This window comes from Triturus cristatus, chromosome 7, assembly GCF_964204655.1.
Source record: "Triturus cristatus chromosome 7, aTriCri1.1, whole genome shotgun sequence".
In the NCBI taxonomy this organism is placed as follows: Eukaryota; Metazoa; Chordata; class Amphibia; order Caudata; family Salamandridae; genus Triturus; species Triturus cristatus.
This window is the reverse complement of record NC_140590.1, coordinates 1,623,429,397-1,623,445,833: the sequence shown is the minus strand read 5'-3', so window position 1 is coordinate 1,623,445,833 and position 16,437 is coordinate 1,623,429,397. Positions and strand designations below refer to the sequence as shown.

At 54.4% G+C, this 16,437-nt stretch overlaps 1 protein-coding gene across 1 annotated transcript in view; it reads left to right on the top strand.

Annotated features, from left to right (window-relative positions):
* Window positions 1-16,437, top strand: part of NSFL1C (NSFL1 cofactor) — a 113,373-nt gene that overhangs the window by 56,305 nt on the left and 40,631 nt on the right.

Below are 16,437 nucleotides of genomic sequence, written 5' to 3'. Positions count from 1 at the left end.
AATGAAGCCGTGCACCTCATATTTGGGTGGTCTGCAGACAGGCCTTTGTGCCTGGTGGTTTTGGGAGGGGCTCCTACTAGCTCTCTGACAGCTGGTTTGCCTCCGGCGCCAGTCGGGCCCCTTGGATCCACAGATTGATCCAAACTGGCACCGGTCGAACGATCTCGACCTTCCCCGGCGCAAGTTCCAATGCCGACGCTTCCGGCACCGCCATCGCCATTCTAATCCCCAACCCCGACACAGAGCTGGAGGGGAGTTGTTCAACGTTGACTAGTGCCATGCCTTCCAGCGGTGCTGGAGCCCTATTCGTATTGGCTAGGACTGGTAGGGGAGGGGTTGCTGGACCCTGAAGAGTATAGGCCCCTAGATCCCCCCCCAGACTGGTGTGAGGACATTGCGGAGGCCAGTGTACTGAACACATCCCCAGATACTGGCATGCCTTCTCCCTGTACCATGGCTACAGAAGGAGCATCTTTCGCTATGGTGGTGAGAAGGGCAGCCGAGGACCTGGACCTTAGCCTACATTTAGTGGCATTCAAGGCTAACGTCTTGACAGAGGTGCTTCAGGCGGGAGTGACCACCTTCAGAACTGATTCTCGCATTTAAAGAAGCCCTCGCGAATGTCCTGCTTGGGACTTGGTCCAAACCCAGCACCGGGGCTCTTGTGAACAGGACAGTGGTTTGCCATCGGCCCACCCCAGGGGCCCCTCAGTTTCTCACCCAACACCCTACCCCGTAGACCTTGGTCATCCAAGGCTCTACTTCACGTATAAATCTGGAGCCTTCCCTACTGGATAGGAGATCCAGGAGACTGGACACCTTAGGCAAGAAAATATTTTTTCCACCAGCCTGGCACTGCGGTCCGTGAACAGTGTGAGACTTTTGGGCCGTTACTCCCATACTCTCAGGGATTTGGTTGCGCAGGTGCTGCCCGTGGTTCCGGAGTACGACCTGGGTATACTTTCCCAAGCTGCTGCTGATGGGAAAGGCGCAGCTAAGTTCATGATCAGATGTGGACTGGATACCACCGACTCGCTAGGCAGAGCGGTTTCATAGGTGGCCTTTCAACACCATGCTTGGCTGAGAACTGGCTTTTCAGGGGGTGTCCAATCAACTCTTAAGGACATGCCCTTTGATGGCTCCCATCTCTTTGGAGACAAGGTGTACTCCGTGCTGGAGAGCTTCAAGGAGGTTCTTCCGGCTTTCCGTGGCCCCACGCCAACCCAAGTCCACCTTTTGCTCCTTTCGTGGCCACACAAGGGGCTGCCAGCCACATCTTTGGTTCCCCAAGGACGGGCTTAAACACCCGGCGCACGGCCCGGGGGGAATGGCGATGAGGCCCCTGTGAAACGCTAAGGGTGCCTGACCCTAAAATGGCGGCTTACCGGGACCAGGCTAAACAGCGTGTACGTCGCCCACAGGCCGATGTAACCAGCGCGAGCAGCAATCATCAAATGCACATTAACTAATTTATCCAGCCGAATGATGGCTGAGCCTCAAATTTAAGACCTGCGACCAGCGCAAGCAGCGGCCACCAAGCACACTTTAACTAACTAACCCAGCCAAATGATGGTTAAGCCTCAAATTTAAGACCTATAATTGAGGCATCCGGGAGGTCTGACTCCAAAATGACGGCCACACGGGGCCAGGTACACCGGCAATAAAGTCATGCACAGTCCTGATGTGCCCAGCGCCAACAGCGGTCAGCAGGTATGCAAAAACATTTTTTTTTTAAATATACAGCCAAACTCTAAGCCCCACAAGTTCAACATCCTAGAAGCCTGACCCCAAAATGGCGACCATTCGGGGCCAGGCACACCGGAGCCCACGTCCTGCTGAGCAGTAAAATGAAGCCGGATCCACCAAATGCAAGGAGCGGCTGCATTTAAACCCCAGCATACACCAATAGGCAGGGAATCAATCAAAAATAACTAATGCCTCTAGCTCCAGCACAGTCATCCCGGATGCCTGACTACAAAATGGCGGCTCCCCGAGTCCAGGCACACTGATGACAAAGTCCTTTTCTCCAGAGAGGGGCAGCCCAGCCAATCAATCTAACAGCGGTCGGCCACCTCAGGCTCCATGACAGGACACTGGGATGCAAATAGAAAGAATCATGACCTAAACTCTAAAAAAAAAAAAAAAACAACAACAAAAAACTATAGCATAGTTCCAAAGCAAAATGAAGCATTGCGGTCCTACAAGCAGGTACATTCTCAGTACCTTACACTAAGTTGGCGACCAACAAGGTTGCAAATGGAGCTGCTCAACTAACCGTATGACAACCCTGACGAACCGAGCGCAGGTAACAACCAGGTACGGTCAGAACGATGACTAGAAAGAGTCTGCCGCCTAATACAGCACACCTTTTTAGGTCTCGGCTAGCGAAGGCTGCGCAGTCTCGCTGTCGAGATTTTATGTTTTCTAGTAGTGGGGCTTGAACCCGCCCCTCTTCTCCATTGGCTGGCCTCTTAAATGCTGGTCAGCCATTGGAGAAGAGCTTTGTCTGTCAATTCAAGCCCCGTCTTTTTCAGATTCGGGGGTGTGTTTTTTCGCTTCTTTCTCTTTTTTAAGTCCCGTCCCTTTTACACTGGTGGGCGTTTTTTTTTTTTTTTTTTTTTTTTTTACAGGGACGTTCTCGTGTTTATACGTGTCTCTTGCTGGGTCGGGGAAGGACTCTTCCCCGACCCACAGCTGACTGACAATCAATGTGGCCTCACCCCGAGCATCGAGAGAGAAGTCCCTCAAACACTGCCACACAGATTCCACCTCTGCCATCCCACGCCAAATTCAGCATGCCAGGATTCGGTACGCGATTACTGCTGCCTAGCTCTGATTAGCTGACAGCTCAAACAAAGAAGTAGACCGCGGATGTAGACAACAGCGCGGCATAACGAGTTAACTTTACTTTGTCCAAACGAAGACTAGAAGTTCACATTTAAAAGTTAAAAATTCAAAGAAACATATCTTCGAAATCGCAATGGGAATAATTTGAGTTTTAGTAACCTTTGACCTCGTAATACCAAACGATAATTTTACTCTCAATAGTGCTACCCAACAATAATTTTGTGAAAACTGAAAAAGCCATCGGCGAAAATTCCTAAACCTTGACTGAAAGCTCCAGTTTGTGAAACCACTTTCAGAACGTAGATCTCAGGTAATAGCGAGGACTTTAATTATCCAACGTATGTCATCGCACGTGTGTGTGACTATGCCACGTAGGTGCCACTTTTGTGTAACATTTTTTATTTTTGCAGACTTGTATAGCGCGAACTGGACCCGAAGGTATTGGAGCGCTTTACATGAGCACCGGCTACGTTACACAATTGCCACTCTGCCCTTCCGCTGGGGGTACCGCCTGTTATTGATGTGGCGCCTTATAACACGGATTCTTTGTGCTGCTGCTGCTGAAGAAACACTGACACAGAATCCCCCCTGCGTATTCTTCTGCCGCCGGTTCCAACCGCCCTTTCCAACCCCCACGCCTTGTCTACCGCTCTTGATTCGTTTTGATGCAGTTTGTAGTAAGACACTGCGCCCCTCCCTCAAAATGGATGCCGAGCAAACGGCACTGGTGCTAGCGCAGTAAAAGTTGTTTTGTCACTGAGCAGGCTCTTCATTAGACTGCTGTCCCTGCAGGACTTGCGCTTAAGGTCTCATAAAAGTGAGAAACTTTTAGCAGTTGGTTGATGTTTTGATAATTAGTGGTATTCCTCATTTCTGTGCCTTTAATCTGAAATTGGGGTCTCTTCCTTGTAATGTATCAGTTGTGATCCTCTGCCAGTGAGCTTTTGATTTTCTGAAATTAATCTAGATAAAGACTTTATGATTGTGTTGCTTTTACACAAGATGAACGGCTATACCTGTTGGGATGAGTGTACAGTACTAAGTTCCATAGAAAGGTGGTAAACACTTGCATTAACCCGGTTGCCTTTTAGGTCTCGCTTGACAGTGCAGGTGTCATCACAATGTAATTAACCGCAGAACAGCTTTCGGGAGTACTGCATATATCTCTGCACACATTTTGGTGGGCAGTAATGCATGTTTTGATCGCGCCGAAAAGTGCTTGCTCTCCAAGAGTATAATCTATCAAGTTGGCAGAGATATTGTTTTGCAGCTTGACCTTTAAGTCAAACAGATGCCACAGCAATTTTGTAGACCGGGCCACTAATATTATGGTACTCTGCGTCTTTGGCGTTTTCCACATAATTTGTGCATTTGCTATCTAATCGATCATCTGTGGCATAACCTGCAGATTTTAACTCAATTTTTTTTCTAGCTCATACTAATCAAGAATTACTAATAAGGGGAGGAGCCTAGCGCGCAACCAAGATGGCCGCGTAGGTGCGAGGCTCCCGAGGACCTCCGCGACCTCCTGCATAAATCCTGACCGAATCCTGTCCTAGATGAGGGGACTGTGTTTGTGAGCCCGAGCTGAGGTGACGCCCGTTTTCCGTTTTCAAATCGGACTTCGGACACCGGTGGGAGCACCGATTGAGGTTTGCGGCCTTCTCCACACCGGCCCCCCGTACTGGAGTTGTGGGGCGATCCGGAGACAAAGTGAACAACAGCGGCGGGCAAGGCTGGGCGACTCGCGTACCCCGCACTTTCACTTTCGCTTTTGCGCCCTCCTTGCTGCCAGGCGAGGTAGGGTTGCGGGGCGGTGTGCGGTGGTGTGGCCTCGTCGGGGTGCCCTACCGGCCCGCCGGCTGAGGTCCGTCCTGCGGAGCGGTGGTCGCTCTCCCCCGGAGCCCTTGAACTGGATTGTCGGCCCCCCTTTTTAAGGAGATTGGCACGATTTGGGGACTGAAACCATGTCCACAAAACAAGATGGCGACCGGGCTAAGGTGAAATCGACCCGTCGTGGCGCGGCCCATCAATCCAACAACATGGACCGCTACACCCTCCAGAAGGGATCTCCAGAGGCGCTGCGTAGGTCCCCTGCGGGCCCGACTGATGCTCCTGCTCTGCCCACGGACCTGACCCTCCGAGACGTCATGGGCGCCATCGCCGAGATGAAGGCCTCGGTGGACCAGCGCTTTGACACTCTGGCGCAGAAGATCGACTCGGTCCTCGTGGACGTGGGCCTTGTGAGGGCCGATCTGTCCAAAACAAATGACCGGGTCGATTCTTTGGCCCACACTACTTCGGGCCTCACAACGGACGTGGCGGCCCTCCAACAGGAGGTGCGCAGGCTTGGCCAGGCGAGCGCCCTGATGAATCGTCGACTGGAGGATTCCGAGGGTCGGGCCCGGAGGAACAACGTCCGCATTATTGGGGTGCCGGAGGGACGTGAGGCAGAGGCGGCGGATCTGTTTGTGGAGGACCTGATTTTCACCCATCTCCAGCCTCGGGGGCTGAGTAAATTCTTTGCGGTGGAACGTGCCCACAGGGTCCCCGGAGGTAGGCCTAAGGCCGGAGCCCCTCCGAGGCCTCTCGTCGCCCGGATTTTCAATTTTCGGGACAGAGACGCTATCCTGCAGACTTCCAGGCTACAAGGGCCGGTCAGACTTGACAACATGGATATAAATTTCTATCCTGACTTCACTCCGGCGGTCCAAAAGCAGAGACTGAGCTTTCTCGGAGTCAAACGTCGCCTACGGGACCTGAATCTCAAATATGCGATGCTTTTTCCAGCTAAGCTGAGGGTGGAGGTGGATGGCCGCACGCACTTTTTTGATCGTCCCGAGGCGGCCGGGGACTGGTTGGACACTTTGCCCGGAGATCGGGGCCGGGGGGGTGGGGGGGGAGCGGTTGGTGGGGAGGGCCCGCCGGATCAGGACTGAGGGACTAATGGTAGGCCTTGCTCTGGACTGCGTTATTGTCACCATTGACTGTTAGGGTAAGTTCCCCTCCTGTGGAGGTCGTGCGGGGTCTCTTGGGGGATCTCCCTCCTCCTCTGGGGGACTAATTAGTTTTCTTATCTATGGGGCGACAGGCACACTGCACTTTGGGGGGGCTGTTTGGGCTCATGCAGGGGTGCAGGGTGGGGGGAGTTCTATTGGGATGGATGGATGGGTGGGTTGGGGTGGGGTGTGGTTCGTTTCTACTGCAAGGCAAACCCTTTACTGTATTGGTGTTTTTGATATGCTCTCGGGGGGACAAATGATGGCTTCTGTATGTGATGGGGGGTAGGGACCTGACTTTGTTGTCCTGGAACGTTAACGGACTGGGTGATAGGATTAAGCGGGGTGTGGTCCTGCAGTATCTGAAACGGATTTCGCCTGATGTGGTCTTTCTGCAGGAGACACACCTTATTGGTAACTCCTTTTGTGCCATGAATCGGCGTGGCTATCGTTTGGTGGCCCACTCGGGCTTCACATCAGGCTCGCGGGGGGTGGGCATTATGGTCAAGACCTCGCTCCCGCTAGAAATAGACGAGGTGCGCCATGATGAGAGGGGACGCTACACTGTCTTGGTGGGGAGAATGGAGGGCAAGGTAGTCATCTTTGTTTCAGTGTACGTCCCACCGGGGTTACAGTCCACCACTTTTGCGGACCTAGGACGCCTCCTTCTTGACCTTCCGGGGGGGCTTCTGGTGGTTGGGGGGGACTTCAATGCGGTGGCTTCTGGGACTCTGGATCGTTATCCCCCTAGGGACCTCCCCCGGGCACAGGCGTGGCTGTCTGGCCTTTTGGACACACTGGGATTGGTGGACTGCTGGCGTTTAAAACATCCCACGCAGCTGCAGTACACCTTCCATTCGGGTGCCCATGGTAGCCTTTCGCGGCTTGATCATGTCCTTGTCCCTGCGGCCTATGCTGGGAGAGTGGGAGAGGTGCGCCACCTGGCGCGGGGTATTTCAGATCACTCCCCACTCCTGTTGCACTTTGATGTCTTCCCGAGGGGGGAGGGCAGGGTAGCTCCAATCAATGCCTGGTACCTACGCGACCCCACTATTCGTGCTGACTTGATTAAATCCTTGCAACGGTATTTTGAGGAGAATGTGGGGTCTGTCCCGTCGGCTATCTCCCTGTGGGAAGCCTTCAAGACAGTTCTTAGAGGGGAGGCCCTCTCCTTTATCTCCCATGCCCGGAGGCGCGCACAGGAGGAGGTGACCCGGGTGGAGGCCGAAATTACTGAATTGGAGGGTGATCTGGGGAGTGGGGTGACTGACGCTGCGCTGCACGTTCTACACCTTAAGCAGGCGGCCTATAGGGCCCTCGTCACGGAGGCGGCCAGGGGCCTTAGCAGAGAGCAACAGGGGCGACTGTATGATGTGGGTGATAAGGCTGGCAAATTGATTGCGTGGTTGGATAAGAAGGAGAGAGCTAGTCGTGTGGTCCCGCTGATTGAGAGGATGGATGGTGTACGTGTTACTGAGCCGGAAGGCATTGTCTCTTGCTTCGCGGATTATTTCCGCGAGGTATATTCCCCGGTTTCTCCCTGCTCGGAGGAGGATTCCCAGGCCCTGCTGCGGGACATCGCGCTGCCCTCCCTTTCAGTGGAGGACAGGGAGTCGTTGGATGCCGCTCCCACCTCGGACGAAATTGCCCTCGCCATACGCTCGGTCGCCTCTGGCAAGGCCATGGGCCCGAATGGCATTCCTATCGAGTTGTATAAGCTGCGACCGGATGTACTGGCACCCCACCTCCGCGCAATGTTCCTTGCGGCCCACTCGCGGGGCTCCCTCCCGCCGGACCAGCGTCTGGCTACCATCGTGGTTATCCACAAGGAGGGGAGACCACGAGACCGGGTTACATCCTATCGGCCTATCTCGCTCTTGAATGCGGAGCCTAAAATCCTCGCCAAGGTACTCGCCAACCGGCTGGTCGGCGTGGTGGGCGATCTGGTCCACCAAGACCAGTCCGGCTTTATTCCTCATCGCAACACGGCCCTTAATCTGCGGCGCTTGCACGGGGTGCTCGCGCGTGTTCCGTTCGTGCTAGAGCCGGCCATCTTGGCGTCCTTGGACGCCACCATGGCGTTTGACACGCTCGAATGGCCATACATCTGGGCGATGCTGGCGAAATTTGGATTTGGACCGGGATTCATCAGCTGGGTCAAATTGTTGTACTCGGACCCATTGGCGCAGGTGGTGGTGAATGGTCGAGTCTCGGCCCCATTCGTGCTGGAACGGGGCACGCGACAGGGTTGCCCCCTGTCGCCGCTCCTGTTTGCACTGGCCTTGGAACCCCTGGCGGAGTGGCTGCGGTGGCACCCTTCTATCCGTGGTCTCCGTTGGACCCCCGAGTATGAGGACCGCGTGTCCCTCTATGCTGACGATCTCCTTTTGTACTTAGCCTCCCCGCGCAAATCACTGATTGTCCTGGTCGATGTTCTGCGCTCCTTCGGCCGTAACTCAGGCCTTGTCATCAACTGGGCTAAATCATGTGTCTATGTGCTTTCCGGGGAGGCTCCCGTCCTCCCGCGGGGCTGTCCGATCCAGATCGCCTCGCAGGGGTTTCGATACCTGGGTGTCTATATTACGCTGGACCCAGTGGCCCGCTACGAGCGGAATTTGCTTCCCCCCCTCCAGCGCTTGAAGGAGGACGTCGCGCGCTGGCGGCGCTTGCCGCTTTCGCCGCTCGGCCGGGCGGCATTGTTTAAGATGATGTCGTTGCCGCGCTTTCTGTACGCTCTCCAGAACACTATGGACTTGGTCCCGGCGCGCTACTTCCGTGAGGTGGAAAGTTTACAGCGCCGCCTGTTCTGGGACGGGAGGCCGCGTATAGCCCTGGCAAAGTTGACGCTCCCGTGGTACGACGGGGGGATTGCCCTCCCGGATATTAAGCGGTATTACTGGGCCTCCCAGTTAGCTGCAATTAATCACGGCCTCTATGGGCCCGCCTTAAACCCGGCATTTGAAATGGACAAGATGCTCCTGCCCGGTGGCGACTACAATCGCGCGCTCTACTCTAGCGTGCCCGATTCCCGCTTGACGGGACCCACGCGTGTCATGGTGCGAGTATGGCACGCGGCTAATGCAGCTATGGGATGGAAGGACCGTTTGACCCGGGCGTCACCGTTGTATGCGTCTGAGAGGCTGGGCTCCCTGTGGACCTCGAAGGGCTTCGAGAGGTGGGACACGATAGGCATCAGTACAGTGGGGGATCTCTGGACGAGGGGAGGATTCAAAACATTCGAGACGCTGCAGGCGGAGTTTCAGCTGCAGGGCAGTGAATACTTTCGGTACCTGCAGGTCCGTCACGCACTGGGTTCCGTCTTCCCAGACGTGGCCTCCATCCCGGAGTCCTCCCCCCTGGAGGATAGAGTGCTAGATGGCCACGTTCCGGACAGCACGATCTCCCTCATTTACAAGAAATTGATTAACGACCGCTCGGGCTTACTGACTGGCCTCCGCGAGGCTTGGGTTGCCGATGGGCTGGAGTTGGACGACGAGGACTGGATTTCCGCGGTGGCCTCTCCGAAGGAGGTGGCCATCCCGGCTCGCCTTCGCTTCGTCCAGCTTAAGATACTCCACCGGGTCTACATGACGGGACCTAGGCTTCTGCGTATGGGCTATGCCGAGGATGGGTTGTGTAAGCGTGGGTGTGGTGCTTTGGCGACTTTCTTGCATATTCTGTGGGAATGCCCGAAGGTGGAGCGATTCTGGCGTGGTGTGAATGAGGTCCTGCGAGTGGTTACGCATGTCGCGCTGTTGCCTGAAGCGAGGAGATGCTTGCTGAATGTGTGGGAACCAACTGATTACTCTGTTCCGCAGACGCGATGGGTGACTCTGGGATATATGATAGCTAAACGTGACATTGCTCAATTGTGGGGATCCCAGAGGCCCCCGGCGGTGTCGGCCTGGAAAGAACACATGGATTGGTGCATGTTCCGAGAAAAGGTGGTGTATGTGGCGCGGGGTAAGCCTGGGGCATGGGTGAAAGTATGGGGCCCCTGGAACGCCTACCGCGGGGTATTTGCGAGCCGCCATTGCTGCCTCCCGCCTCACCAGCTCCATCCCCCTAGTTGACCCCCTCCCTCAGTCCCGGGCACAGTGTTCTCCCAGTCCCGGATCTGTTCCCCTTCCCCTCTCCGGATTTCTGTGGATGGTTGGGGTCCCCCACATGAGGAGCACGTGTTGTTACTTTCGATTGCGGGTTGCCTTGCGGGTGTGGTTTTTTTTTTTATGTTGTTGTGTTTGTATAAAACGAAACCGTATTGTGGGCTCAGAATCATGGGGCCCACGTTGTTGATACCTCCTGCTTTAGCGTCTCTGCAAAGTAAAGTGCCTCATTGTATGTATGTCATGTGCTTCTGTCACTTTAGCGGCCGGCCGGAAGGTTGTAGGCCCATACCTGTATATATTTGAGATTGCAATAAACGGTTTAAAAAAAAAAAAGAATTACTAATAAACAGCAACAACACGTACTGCTGCACAGCGAAAGGTCTTTTGCAAAGGTTAGCTGATTCCCCCATCACACCACACCACTGATGCCTAATTATGTATCTGGGTGTTAAAACGGGTACTAGTGATGCAAAACTTTTGCCCAGGCAGTGCTGACCGGTCTAAAACGCGAAAATAAAGATGTAAGATAACAATGTCGGAAATTGTCCTGTTGTAATCTTTCAAAATATAGACACCTCTCAAGGGTTTCGAGGAATCCACCATCTAATGCACTATTTAAATTCTCAGAGACGGAGACATTAGACTGCTTGTAGTTCCGTCAAAATACATAGGTTCAACCAATCCATATGTAATGATGTGTGAAAAAAACATTACAGTGCTGGGGGTCTCTTCAGGACAGTCATCCGACTACTGCACTACAAAAGTATGAGCCATGTTGTAAGGCAAGTACCACAATAATACTTTTCTCAAATCTTGTATTTTCAGTGATGTGTCCACCGAAGCCCCTGATTTTATATTAAAAACAGAGCTTTGGGCTATTCCATTTCCCGCTGAAAGGCAATATTTCTCTCCATGTGTTCCCATACCTGGCGTGTCATGCAGTTTGGTGCTTACTTTCCCTCCATGTTAAAGAACAGTAGATGTTTCAGCACCCAGGCTAATGTGCTGCATAGCTAAATACATATAAGGTCTCAAAAGCGAGACCGACTGCATTGCTTATGCTTGTTAGTCTAACCCAGCTGGACGAACTCAAGGCAGGCGTCCACCAATATCTCCTGAAAATGAACATCCTTCTCAGAAGGCACCTTCCATCCCCTGACTCCCAGCCCTCAATAGAACAACAATGCACCCACATAACAGAACAAATAGATCACAGGACAGTCTAACCCCCCCTCCGAGCCAACTCGACATATGGCTTAAAACCCGAGGGCCAGAACTCCTTTTCCATCATCTACCCTCGAAACCTCTCACCTAAAGCAAAAAGAAATTTTAAACACCGGCTGATAAGATAACACCAAGAAACACTGTTTGCAGACATATACCACTGCCGAAAGTTGTCACTCCCTTTCATGTAGGACAGTCCATCACCCTGCCTATTTTTTATGCCCCGCCACATCTGTCCAAGGAAGAGGAGCAACTTCACCGTCTGGCCTCAAAAAGATTGTTCTCGTTCTACAGTGACCACACGACAGAGTTCCGGCTGGATGACCAACTCTTTGTGGGGATGTCAGAGGGAAGAAGGGCGTGGCTGTGCAGAAGCAGACCATCTCCCGGTGGATCGTGCTCTGCATTAAGATCTGCTACGCATTGGCCAAGAAGCAAGCCCCTGAGGGCAAGCGTGCTCATTCCACCTGAGCCAAGGCTGCAACCACTGGATTAGTACGCGGCGCCCTGGTCCTGGACATCTGCCAGGCAGCAACGTGTGCTTCTTTGCATACGTTAACAAAACACAACTGCCTGGACAGTCCGGTCTGTGAGGACAGGCACACTGCCTGTTCGGTCCTGAAGAACATTTTGGTGTGTGAAATTATTTTGCAGGCCCACCCCTGGGGAGCTATTGCTTGGGTATCTATTCCTAGGTAAGGAATATGTGGCTTTAAGTCTCTATCTAAGTTACTTACCTTCTGTAACGCCTTATCTAGCCACAGATGCCTTTCGACCCACTCATCCTCCCCGCAAACAGATTTCTAAGGACAGGGCTTTCCCCTTTCAGGACCCTAATTTTCCACACCAATGATCAGTGTTCTACATGGCTACGCACTCCTGGCATTGAAAGTCGCGAAAAGAAACTGATGTCAGCAAGCTGGGGTGGTGCGTATATAGACACCACTCACGTCACTTCTGGCACAGTCGCCATAACGCGGGGCCAAATAACACCACCTACCAGCGTGCAGGGGTACTGTTCATGAAATATTTCCGGATACAGTGTGACGCCTGGGGATAATTCTAAGATAAGGAATCTGCTAGATAGTCTGTACCAGATAAGGCATTACCGAAGGTAAGTAACTTGTTCTTTGCTGCAACCACATTTCTGTAACTTCGACGTGACAACGTTTACCATAGGAAAATTGCAGGTGGGTTTTCCATAGTATACTGAATTCTGATCCAATGCACAGAGCTTGGAATTAACCGTCCTACTTGTAAGCAAGGCCAAAGTGTTGAAATTGGCTTTGATCAGAACTGCGAGGCTTATCCAAGGTGAACCATTTAACTGCTGATCCACCACTAGGTAATACTAGAAGTCAAACATGTCTGCAGAAGTGTGACAGTGCTTACTTGTTCGTGAATGTTTTACTTAACTGAAAACATTGTGCCGCCTAACTTCAGTGGAAGTAGCGCAGAGAGACTGGATGAGTGGGAGCAGTGAGACAAACCGAGAGTGGTCAAATACTTTCTCAGCTTAAAGCTCTAGGAATATAGCCATAGCTCAAGCGAAAATTGTGTTCTAGGAATGTGAGCTGTAGATCACATGCTATGCATAAGACTTCCATCTAGTGTTGGGTCCGGATGTTTGCACTTTGTTTTTCTTCGAAGAAGTCTTTTCCAGGTAGGTGACTCCTCCTTTCAGCGATTGTGCACATGGGCATTGACTCCATTGTTAGATAGTTTTTTTCCGCCATCGGGTTCGGACGTGAATTACGGCGCTCCGGTTCGACACCGTTTCTCAGGTTTCCCTCGGTACGCAATCCACTACCCTCAACAGTGTTGATTCTTGATCGCGTTTCCTATTCTCCGCGTATCGTTTCTACTCAAGGTCTCCGATCGGAAGATTTGTGGAGGGCCGTTGGGCCTACACGTGTCGGGCCCGCTAGCAGTCAATGGAACGGACTCCATTTAAATTCTATTCCGGGAGGAGGAACACGAGGCGAGGGGAGCTTCCCCCCCACCCACCCGTGGGAGCAAAACTAACAACTCCTCTTAACAAACATGCCTTTGCTTCGGGGGCGTGGCTAAGCAAGCCACGATGGCGGTCCGGTTTTGCTGAGGCTCCGCGTCTGGGCGCCTCTCGGAAGTACTATGGAGCGTCCAACTGGGTGCTAATCGGTGCAGAGGGCATCGGAAGGTGGCTGCATCATAGCGGGCAGCCAGCGGACGCCTGGGCGCATCCCTAGCCCTCGGAAAGGGACTTTGTCCGACTACTGCCGCCAGCACCGCAACCTGAGCCCTAAGATGGCGGCGGAGCTCTTATACCCGGAGCGGGAGATGCTGTAAGGGGAGACGGTGAGGCTGGCGGCGCGTCTCGCCTTGATTGCACTGGCACCCGGAGGGTATGAGCAGGGAGCGGACCCCCGAAGAGAGATGCGGGGCATCGGAGGGCGGAGGGGCTTTGCTGGCCCGAGCGCACCCGCCATCTTGGATACACGGAGCCCGCCGTGACCCAGAGTCGGACCCCGAGGCAGCCCTTGTATACCCCAGGTACCCCGTGTGACTGGCTCTGGAGGGGGCTGGAGGGGAGCCGGGCTTTGGTGAGGACGGCGGGACCTGGAGGCCCTTCAGCCGGTCCGACAGGAGTTTGCCTGACCCTAACATGGCCGCCCAAGGGACATCGGATCCCTCCCAACGCAGTCGGTGAGGCCTTGCTGCCCGTGACCACCGAGGCGACGGCCTCTCGGGCGCAATCCGTGGGAGTTGCTGTGCCCTTGATGGACCTGTCGGCCGCCTTCCTGCTACGAGTCGCCGAGGGACTTTGATGGCCTCGCCTCGACTGTGGACCCTGAGAGAGAGTTTCCCCCCTCGACCTTGGGGCCGCCACAAGGGATCTCCCGTGGCGTCAGCCGCCGGTGGAGTCTCCGCGGGGGTGTCCTGGTGCCGGGAGCGCCCTGTGTGTGGTGTCTGGTGTGGACGATTCCTGTACCTTGTCCGCGGGGGGAACTCCGGTAGACCGGCTCGGGCCGCGGCTTCCCTGTGCGGCTCCACACGTGGGTGAACGCGGCTGCGCCTTTCGCCCTTACACGGATTCCCGGCGTCACTGTGGGCTCCTGGCAGACGATGCCGACCACTCCAGACCACGTGGCATCACGATGGGGGAAGTCAAAACCCGCGCAGCATCAAGCGATCCCGGAGAACATACCTCGACCTGGTCCCCCAACACGGTGCCCTCCACGGACCTATCTATCTCGGACAAGCTGGATAAGGTCCTCGCCGCCATTGAACTGTCCCGCCTGTCTATGGAAGAACGCCTTGGTACCCTGGCGACAGATGTCAATCTCCTCCGCGATGACCACCGTAAACTGGCGGACCGGGTGCGTACGGAGGAACGGACACTTGAAGAAATACAGCCCATGCTAAAAGAGCAACAGCAGACGCTCCAGGGGGTCCTTGCTCGTCTAGCCGTGGTGGAGGACCGCGCACAGGATTTGGAGGGCCGCTCGAAACGCTGTAACATCCGAGTGCTGGGGCTGCCGGAGGGAATCGAAGGTGCCGACCCCATAGAATACATGGACACGTGGCTGAAGTCCTTTACCCCGCCATCAGACCGCACACCATTCTTTTCCATAGAGCGGGCTCACCGAGTGCCGGCCCGAAAGCCCCCGCCCGGCGCGGCTCCTCGGCCATTCCTCGCCAAGTTCCTACACTTCCGGGATCGGGATGCGGTGCTTCGGGCGGCGCGACTGGCTACACCGTCACAACCACATCATGATCTTCCCGGACTATGCCCGCAGCAGCAGAGATCTTCCTTCCTGGACGTAAAGCGGAGACTACGGGACAATAAGATCCAATACGCATTACTCTTCCCGGCCCGCCTCAAGATCATCTATAATGGGTCCTCCCTCTTCTTCGCATCCGCGGAGGCCGCGCAAGATTAGACAGACCAACATTGCCCGCGGGCACCCGCTCCTCATCCCCCAAAGGGGCTCCCCTCTTAAAACTTTCCACGCCCGGAAGCGGCTCAAGAAGCTCCGTAATATCGAGTCCAGACCGACGCACGGCTCCCATGACTCGCCGGATCTCGAACAGATAATGCGAGAAAGACGGGAAGCTCTACAAGCAGTGATCGACCTGCGCACCACACAGCCCTCAGACTCTATAGATCGACCTCCGCACCTGTTCTCATCCGAAGGCGAAAACGACAGCACCGTCTCGGGGGCGGACCAGGCGGCGCCCCCCCACGCTACTCCGCAAACTGCAGATGGACTGTTGGATGGACTGCCCTCTCCTACCTTGCCCTGACGCACCTCAGGCACACGGACTCTTGGTATCCTTATCTGTAACGCACACCTAGCACCCATGACATTGCACCCAAGGGGACAGTCACCCTGCTCCCGATACACACCGATCCTACTACTTGCCCACTCAGCGTGCGGCCTCGCACTAGCGCATCGCCACCCCCTATCCTATAAAGCAGTTCTCCCCCTCCCCCCCCCCCCCCCCCCTTAGTGTTACGGGAGGAAGTTTGGACACACCGTTACCCACACGATGAGTCCTCAGTATTGGGACAGTTTCCCGCATCCCCACACGTTGTTTACACCCCGGTTCGCATATGCCCCACCTCGCCATGGAGTTTCACAGCACATCCTTTTTTCCAGGCTTCCAGTCCGCCTGCCCCCCTCAAACGCAGCACACCCCTGAGGGTCCACTACACGATTTCTTTAATGGGCACCTCACCCAGCCCCCACACAGAATCGACCATTTATGGCACGACTGACGACCAACGCAGACATTAATATACTCCCACTCAACACACGTGGTCTACATACCCCACGTAAGCGCTACGCGATATACGCCTATGCGAAACGACAGAAAGCATCTATCCTCTGCTTACAAGAAACCCACCTTAATTCAATCTAAGTCGGCAAACTACGAGTAAAATGGCGCGGACTCCTCTGCGCCACGACCTACTCCTCGTTTGCCAGGGGGGCACTGATATGGATCCGTCCGGGAACCCCTTTTCGGCAACTTAGACGGGTGGTGGACGACAAAGGCAGATACGTCCTACTAGAGGGTCTTTTAGACGGGAGGGCTATCCTATTAGGAAGCATATACGCCCGAAATGTCGACCAGGATAAATTCTGGGACCGACTCACAATCTCTCTGGCTCAATTCACACATGTACCCTGGCTACTAGGAGGGGACTACAGCTGTATCCTGGACCCGGGGCTGGACCGCTCACACCCCCCACTCCCACATTCCCCCACCTACAG